Genomic DNA, 9355 nt, shown 5'->3' with positions numbered 1-9355 from the left:
GTCAGAAGCCCTAAAAATTGTGAAAGACTCCAGCCACCCTAGTCATAGACTCTCTGCTACTGCACGGCAAGCAGTACCGGAGCACCAAGTCTAGGTCCATGAGGCTTCTAAACAGCTTCTACCCCAAGACATAAGACTCCTGAACATCTAATCAAATGGCTACCCAGACAAATAATAATAGATAGAATGCTAAATTAATTACTTTAAAAATCATACAATGTGAATTTCTGGATTTTTGTTTTAGATTCCGTCTCTCACAGTTGAAGTGTACCTATGATAAAAATGACAGACCTCTACATGCTTTGTAAGTAGGAAAACCTGCTAAATCGTCAGTGTATCAAATACTTGTTCTCCCCACTGTAAATTAACTTTTCTCTTTGAAGTTTGAATGATTTTTCACATATATCAGTATTTCATTATCGAATAAGATTAACACCTTCTCTTTATTGACTGTACTAAAGTATATGTAACAAGAATGAATCAGAAATGCAGCAATTTCCTTCAATAGCCTTTAGTTTTTCTATATTTATTTTATTTTTTATTTAACCAGGAAGGGCTCATAGAGATTTAAAATCTATTTTTCAAGAGCGTCCTGGCCAAGAGAGGCAGCACCAAGTCATTACAAAAATGACAGAAACAACATGAAAAACTACAAGTAATCTAGTAAAGACCATAGAATTCACAAGAGTATAACAAAATCAAAAACAGCAAATTAAAAACATTGACAGGTCAGGGAATCAGCCTCAAAATCCTTCATCAGTGATTTAAAAACACCAATCGGGACAAGTTCTTCTAGTTTAAAATTATTTTATAAGGTGTTCCAAGACGATGGCGCAGTGTACATAAAATACCTTTTATCAAATTCAGTTCGGACATTTGGAACAGTTAGCAGGATAAAGTCCAGCGAACGAAGAGAGTACCCACCACATTTCTGAACAATAAAAAAAAGATATTTGCATAAAGTAATTTACTTGTGAAAAATTGAAAGTTGAAACAAAAAACAAATTCCTGAAATTCCAGGGCTGCATTAATTATTATAAAAATAAACAACATGTAGTATACTGATCAGAATACACTTAGCCCTAAACACCTGAGAGGGTAAAAGGCCCTAAAGAACTACCTACAATACCTAACTAACTAACTAACTAGCTAACTAACTAGCTAACTAACTAACTAACTAACTAACTAACTAGCTAACTAACTAACTAACTAACTAGCTAACTAACTAACTAACTAACTAGCTAACTAACTAACTAACTAACTAGCTAGCTAGCTAGCTAACTAACTAACTAACTAACTAACTAACTAACTAACTAGCTAACTAACTAACTAACTAATTAGCTAACTAACTAGCTAACTAACTAACTAACTAATTAGCTAACTAACTAGCTAACTGATAAACAAAAACTTTTTTCATACTGAGCTGAACTAAGTCGAGTCAAGGCAAGCTGTATTGGGCTGGCCTGGTGACGCATCCACCAAAAGGGGTATGGTTAAGTGGCTGGCTGGCTGGCTGGCTTGACTGGTTACATGATAGAGCAGCAGCAGGTGGCAGGGTAGTCAGGAACTTTGACCTGGTGTTCGTTCCCATAGATATAGTAAACATGGATGCCTCCCTTCCACTTGTAGGTCACCTTGGTGATGGGAATCAACTCGATGGTTTGTTGCTGAAACAACAACAGAAGAGTGAGACCATTTATCTTATTAGTTGATTGACAGGTGATCATCAATAAGCAGTATGGGGCTCAAAGGGGCGGTTTCCTGGTTTCCTGTACACAGATGAAGCCTAATCCGGGACTAAAATGCATTTTAAATGAAGACTCTCCAACGAGTTTACTTTTAAGTCCAGTACTAGGCTTAATCAGTGTACGGAAAACCACCCCCAAAAGGGTTTAAAGTTGAGAAACATGGCTAACAGATGTTGTCATATCCTGTGTACAAATATTATAACTTCTGCTTGTAAAGTTGCCTGTACTGTACCTGTTACTGTAACACAGTTGTTCTCAAACCTCTCCTCGGTTGTAGTCCTGAACTAACTCACTTGATTCAACTAGTCAAGGGCTTGATAATTCGTTTACAACTTGAATTAGGTGCGCTACTTTTGGAATAGTTCAAATACATGGAACGGCTGYGGGTCCCAGAGGTTTGAGAACCGCTGGTATAACAAATATTGTACCTGTTGAAGGATGCGAGAGTTCTGGGAGTATTTAGCCTGGTGTTCTCTAACCAAACGGTCTGAAGCCTGGGATAAAGACGGATCTGGGAAGCCATACACTGGATACAGCTGATGAACAGAGGAATGTGATGATGTCACACACAACATTTCCGTAATATGTCAGAGAATATTTTTTTTAAATTTAACCAATAGAAAAAAAATACTAAAATGTCACATGTGTTGCTTAGTTTACTAAGGGGAACCTAACAAGGGCAAACGTTTTGCACTGTAGTAAAACATTTTGGAACGAAAACCGTTTACTCTAAACGCTCTGCCACATGACTTAAAAGCTGTTGAGTTCTGTTTTGTTCTTAAACAGAAGTTGTAGTTAAGCAGGGGAGCAGAGAGACATTTCAACGTTTTTAAATGGTTTCCAGGAGGGACTGACCTTGTAAAGCAGGGTCAAAACATGTCCAATAAGAAATGTTTGTTTTTATTGCAAAAAAATGTTTGGTTGCAAAGCATTTTTGCTACGGTGATCACTAATGAATGCACCCAGTCTGTTTTGTTCCTTCCTTACCATGTACTGGGCGTTTTTGAAGAGTGTCTTTCCCGTCACATCGCTCAGATTGTTAACCTCCAGCCCACTGTTCTGCTCCACAACATAGTCTTCAACATTATTCTTCCTGAAATAACAACAAAATCCTCAACATTATCCTTCCTGAAATAATATCAGTCTTCAACATTATCCTTCCTGAATTAATAACATAGACCTCAACATTATCCTTCCTGAAATAATAACATAGTCCTCAACATTATCCTTCCTGAAATAATAACATAGTCCTCAACATTATCCTTTCCTGAAATAATAAACTAGTCCTCAACATTATCCTTCCTGAAATAATAACATAGTCCTCAACATTATCCTTCCTGAAATAATATAGTCCTCACATTATCCTTCCTGAATAAATAACATAGTCCTCAACATTATCCTTCCTGAAAAATAACATAGTCCTCAACATTATCCTTCCTGAAATAATAACATAGTCCTCAACATTATCCTTCCTGAAATTAATAACATAGACTCAACATTATCTTCCTGAATAATAACATAGCTCAACATTATCCTTCCTGAAATAATAACATAGTCCTCAACATTATCCTTCCTGAAATAATAACATAGTCCTCAACATTTCCTTCCTGAAATAATAACATAGTCCTCAACATTATCCTTCCTGAAATAAATAATAGTCCTCAACATTATCCTTCCTGAAATAATATCAGTCCTCGACATTATCCTTCCTGAAATAATAACATAGTCCTCAACATTATCCTTCCTGAAATAATAACATAGTCCTCAACATTATCCTTCCTGAAATAATAACATAGTCCTCAACATTATCCTTCCTGAATTAATAACATAGACCTCAACATTATCCTTCCTGAATTATAACATAGACCTCAACATTATCCTTCTGAAATAATAATAAGTCCTCAACATTATCCTTCCTGAAATAATACATAGTCCTCAACATTATCCTTCCTGAACATAGAACAAATATATCACATCTTCCTGTGCTAATAAATAACAGTCCTCATTATCCTCTTGTAATATCATTCTACATTATCCTTCCTGAAATAAACATAGTCTCAACATTATCCTTCCTGAAATAATAACATAGTCCTCAACATTATCCTTCCTGAAATAATATCAGTCCTCGACATTATCCTTCCTGAAATAATAAGTCCTCAACCTTATCCTTCCTGAAATAATAAGTCCTCAACATTATCCTTCCTGAAATAATATCAGTCCTCAACCTTATCCTTCCTCAAATAATATCAGTCCTCAACCTTATCCTTCCTGAAATAATAAAATGGTTGTACACCATTTGTATACCAAATTTTATGACCCTTTCTGGTTTCCGAACCATCCTCTCTTAATAAGAAGATATGATTTACAGAAACATGTGCACCTCATAACAACTCACCATTCAACTTAAATAAACTAAAAACGATAAATTGTGAACACATTAGGAAAAGTGCATATTGCGTTGCAGTTACAATTACAATCAACTTTGCATATTCAATCATTTTTGTTCTGTGTCTCTAAATGTAATCTCTTTGTATATAACTATACAAAAAAATATCTTAATAAGTTTAAATGTTTACTATAAATCTCTTAATAAGTAAACAAATGTTACCTTTTTTAAAAATATTTTACTAAAAATCTCTTCATAAGTTTTCAATTTTATAAAAAATATCTTACTAACTTCACAATTTGATGAACATGTCAAAGTTGACAATTTTATAAAAACATTTCTTAAAAAATGTACACTTTTATTATAAATCTCTTAATGAGTTTATCATTTTATTTTAAAAATCCCAAGGACTCACCACTCGACTTTAAGGTTGATGTAGGTCAACAGTTGCCGCTTGCCCTTGCAGGTCTCACATTCTTTAGTCCCGTTACCATGACATTTAGAGCAGCTAGAGACACAAACAACATCAAGTCAATAAGATAAGTCTGTATAGATGTCTGTGCTGTACACCTTAAAAAGAGGCAGATTGATTTGAAGAGTGTATTTTGTCATTGTATTATTATTTCAAAATGAATGAATGACTTACTTCTCCTTTCCTCTTTCATTGCATTGGCTGCAGGGACTATCTCCTCCCCGTCTGCCAGATCCGTTGCAGACCCAACAAGCTTTCTAAATGAAGAATCAATGGATAATTGTAAAGAGGTGTGTGTGTGTGTGTGTGTGTGTGTGTGTGTGTGTTGTGTGTGTGTGTGTGTGTGTGTGTGTGTGTGTGTGTGTGTGTGTGTGTGTGTGTGTGTGTGTGTGTGTGTGTGTGTGTGTGTGTGTGTCTTACCGTTCCAGACCCATTGCACTCATGGCAGGGCATCTTTCCAGAGGCACTACAAGTGTGGCAGGGCTGCACAAACAGAGACAGCGTCATCAAACCAAACCTCACTCATAATCTTACCTTCTCTTCTAGCTTACTTGTTGATCTATTCTTAGACCTAAGTCCGAAAATAAAGTATGACAATCTGTCCTTTCCTGGCCAATTTAGTCAAACCTGGAATACAGCCACAATAGAAAATAACCATTTGTGATTCAAACAGCAGACAGACAAAAACCTTGTTAGATGATGTGTAAGGGACTTTTATGTTTCTCCTCGTGGTTTTGGAACAGGGAGGGACCTGTCACTGGGATTTCCCACGGCCGGGGGCAGTCTGCGTGTAGAAGTCTGCTGGTTCACCTGTCAGGTACAGGAAACACAAGTTATGGTTAGATCCATAAGGACTGCTGAGATCCTGAATGGATCCATAAGGACTGGCTGAGATCCTGAAATGGGAAAGAATATAAGGACAGATGGTAATGACTATAAGCAGACCCTGGGTTCAAATAATATCGGTTTTCTTTCAAATAGTTTTCCCTGCACTTGACTGAGCTTGCCTGGCACAACGGTATCAATGGCATAGTCCCAGAAGTACAAACCCCGCTCATCTGACACTCCCAGGCAACTCAATCAAACGCTCAAAGTATCTGAAAGAACCAAGTTCTGTAGGGAGCATGATGGTAGTGTAGTTTACCAAGTTCTGGGATGAACCAAACTGGTAGGGAGCATGATGGGTAGTGTAGTTTACCTTCATAAGGCTTGGTGGCCCACTCTGTAGATCTAGACTCTGTGAATGTCTCCAAACGGTACTGGTGGACAGTAAAAACACAATAAGCACATAAGGTTGTGGGGCATCAGTTTATTTTCCTATTATTGTGGGGGGGGGGGGGGGTTAGCGATGAGAGCAAAACAGTAGCTCCACCTGACATATTGTCCTCTTAAGCATGAAAAAGAAAACACATTGTTTTAATGTACTTAATTCTGACAAACATATTAAGTTCATTATAATAATACATGTACTGAAAAGAAAAAGACGGACGGTCCGTTACCCGATAGGTGTTGAACGGCCTGCATGTTAGTGATCACTCCATCCTTGGCGGGGCATTGTTATAGCAGCAGTACCAGACGCGTACATTATAAAACGCCCCGCGCCACATCTTCAGTGATGGAGGGGATGCTAGACAATATGAGAGAAGGTGAGCCTCATCAAGATGACACCCCAGAACAGGGTTGGCTGGTAATGCATTGTTGACACCCTTTGTTTAGCCTGACTGCCTATCTGGTAATGCATTGTTGACACCCTTTGTTTAGCCTGACTGCCTATGTGGTAATGCATTGTTGACACCCTTTGTTTAGCTGACTGCCTATGTGTAATGCATTGTTGACACCCTTTGTTTAGCCTGACTGCCTATGTTGGTAATGCATTGTTGAACACCCTGTTTTAGCCTGACTGCCTATCTGGTAATTGCATTGTTTGACACCGCTTTCTCTTGAGCCTGACTGCCATTCTGTGGTAATGCATTGTTGAACCTTTTGTTTAGCCTGACTGCCTATGTGGTAATGCATTGTTGACACCCTTTGTTTAGCCTGACTGCCATTTCTGTAATGCATTGTTGACACCCTTTCTCTAGCCTGACTGCCCATTCTGATAATGCATTGTTGAACCCCTTTCTCTGCCTGACTGCCTATGTGTAATTGCATTGTTGACACCCTTTCTCTAGCCTGACTGCCATTCTGATAATGCATTGTTGACACCCTTTCTCTAGCCTGACTGCCATTCTGATAATGCATTGTTGACACCCTTTCTCTAGCCTGACTGCCTATGTGGTAATGCATTGTTTGACACCCTTTCTCTAGCCTGACTGCCATTCTGGTAATGCATTGTTGACACCCTTTCTCTAGCCTGACTGCTCATGTGGTAATGCATTGTTGACAACCTTCTCTAGCCTGACTGCCATTCTGATAATGCATTGTTGACACGCCTTTTCTCTAGCCTGACTGCCATAATAGTGGTAATATGGCATTTGTTCACACCCTTTCTCTAGCCTGACTGCCTATGTGGTAATGCGATTGTTGACACCCTTTCTCTAGCCTGACTGCCTATCTGGTAATGCATTGTTGACACCCTTTCTCTAGCCTGACTGCCTTATCTGGTAATGCATTGGTTGACACCCTTTCTCTAGCCTGACTGGCCATTCTGATAATGCATTGTTGACACCCTTTCTCTAGCCTGACTGCCTATGTGGTAATGCATTGTTACACCCTTTCTCTAACCTGGACTGGCCATTCGGTAATGCATTGTTGACACCCTTTCTCTAGCCTGACTGCCTATGTGTAATGCATTGTTGACACCCTTTCTCTAGCCTGACTGCCTATGTGGTAATGCATTGTTGACACCCTTTTCTCTAGCCTGACTGCCATTCTGGTAATGCATTGTTGACACCTCTTAGTCAATGCAAGACGACACCTCTTGTTGTAGTACCCCAGAGTTACTGTGTCAAGAATTCTATCTGAATTTTCTATTGAAAATCAATCCACCGCGACTTCGTGTCTGGAAAAGCCCTAATGGTGCCCTGTCCTCTACAGATTTAATCAATGAACAAAGACATGGTCGTCCAGACTAGTAGGCCATTGATGACAGAGCAAAACGCTCAACATTGTCTAAGAGAATAATCTTGGGTCAATTTAGCATTTTCCCCACTAATATTCAGGTTAGGATTAGAGGAGGGGAAGCTGATTCTAGATCTGTACCTACGGGAAACTTCACTCCCGGGCCTGAGAGAATTTGATCCAAATTGATGTTAGCCTTGTTAAAGCAGAATGATCTCACAAACGAAGAGAGTCATAGCATTCCGTCTGGTTGCACAAGGCTAGTGCTATACAGCATGCTCGGGGTGAAGTTTCCCCGTAGGTACAGGATTCAGGATCAGCTTTCCCCCCTTTCTAACCTTAACCACTAGTTGGGAAATCACAAAGCATCTAGGGGGCAACGTCACCCTACACCGTGTTTGCAAGAAATCCAAAAGGTTAGATTCACAACAGGGATCTATTATAGCTTGTGTGTGTGTGTGTGTGTGTGTGTGTGTGGTGTGTGTGTGTGTGTGTGTGTGTGTGTGTGTGTGTGTGTGTGTGTGTGTGTGTGTGTGTGTGTGTGTGTGTTGTGTGTGTGTTGTGTGTGTGTGTGTGTGTGTGTGTGTGTGTGGAACATCATTCTAAACCTAGTGTCCATGTCATAATGTAATGTTAGTGATGGGTCCATACTTCCAGTCTTGTTGTACGGGTGCAGGCTCTGGATCCCGATTCGGGTGCAAGGGCATCGGTGGGGGGAGATATCCACCTATAGAGACACAAAGGCATTAGGTAGTTCAAACATACTTTCATCAATGATTAAATATGAAAACGGAGCATACTGATACTCTATGATGAATCCTATTGTTTTTCACCTGGTATGAATGATCTCAGGGATCCCACTTGATGACTTCATAAGGGTTTTTTACATTTTGCTCATCTCTAAACAGTCAATAGTCATAACATTATAATACGAGACTGACTTCACTCAAATTCATAATAACACCCCAAATGTTTTCAAGAATCTTAGACATTATAAAATGGCCACGATGATGATGTTGAGTATCTTTAGAGGGTTCTGATAATAACACCTACCTCCTCCGCCAGCTAAAGTGTCCTCGTACCCTGGTACGTTGCCAAACATGCTAGCTGGGGGAACCATGGGGCCTGGGGCGGGCACCGGGGGGGCATAGAGCGCTGAAAGATAGAAAAAACAGCCTTATTGTTGTAGTGGACAGTGACATTAGTACTCTCAAAAAAATATACTTTAAAAGAAAATGTTTATATATACTTACTTCATTTTTTAAATTTGTAGTTAGCTCACATAATAAATTTTAAAGTATACATTAAGGTGTCTGTAATAGAATAAATGGTAAATAGCTTCCCAAAACATGTTTTTACAATGGAGGGAGGAGTACCAAGATGGCTGTTTTACAATGGAGGAGGAGTACCAGACCTGACCCATTGAAAACCTCTGGAAATGTGATCAAGAGAAGATGGACGGTCACAAAGCCACTCAAACAAAGCCGAGCTGCCTGAATTTCTGCGCCAGGAGTGGCATAAAGTCACCCAACATCAACGGTGAAAGACTGGTGGAGGCATGGCCAAGACGCATGGAAAGCTGTGATTGAAAATCAGGTTATTCACCAAATATTGATTTCTGAACTCTTCCTAGTTAAAACATTAGTATTTTGTTGTTTAAAATGAATATTAACTTATTTCTTTGCTTAT

The 9355-nt window shown here is 39.1% G+C and overlaps 1 pseudogene; it reads right to left on the bottom strand.

Moving 5' to 3' along the window:
• Positions 1-1326: 1326 nt before the first annotated feature.
• LOC112071188 (protein SSUH2 homolog) overlaps positions 1327-9355 on the bottom strand; it is a 22820-nt pseudogene continuing 14791 nt past the window's right edge.

The sequence above is a fragment of the Salvelinus sp. IW2-2015 genome, unplaced genomic scaffold (genome assembly GCF_002910315.2).
Source record: "Salvelinus sp. IW2-2015 unplaced genomic scaffold, ASM291031v2 Un_scaffold1541, whole genome shotgun sequence".
NCBI classification, from domain to species: domain Eukaryota; kingdom Metazoa; phylum Chordata; class Actinopteri; order Salmoniformes; family Salmonidae; genus Salvelinus; species Salvelinus sp. IW2-2015.
This window is presented reverse-complemented; position numbering and strand designations above follow the sequence as displayed.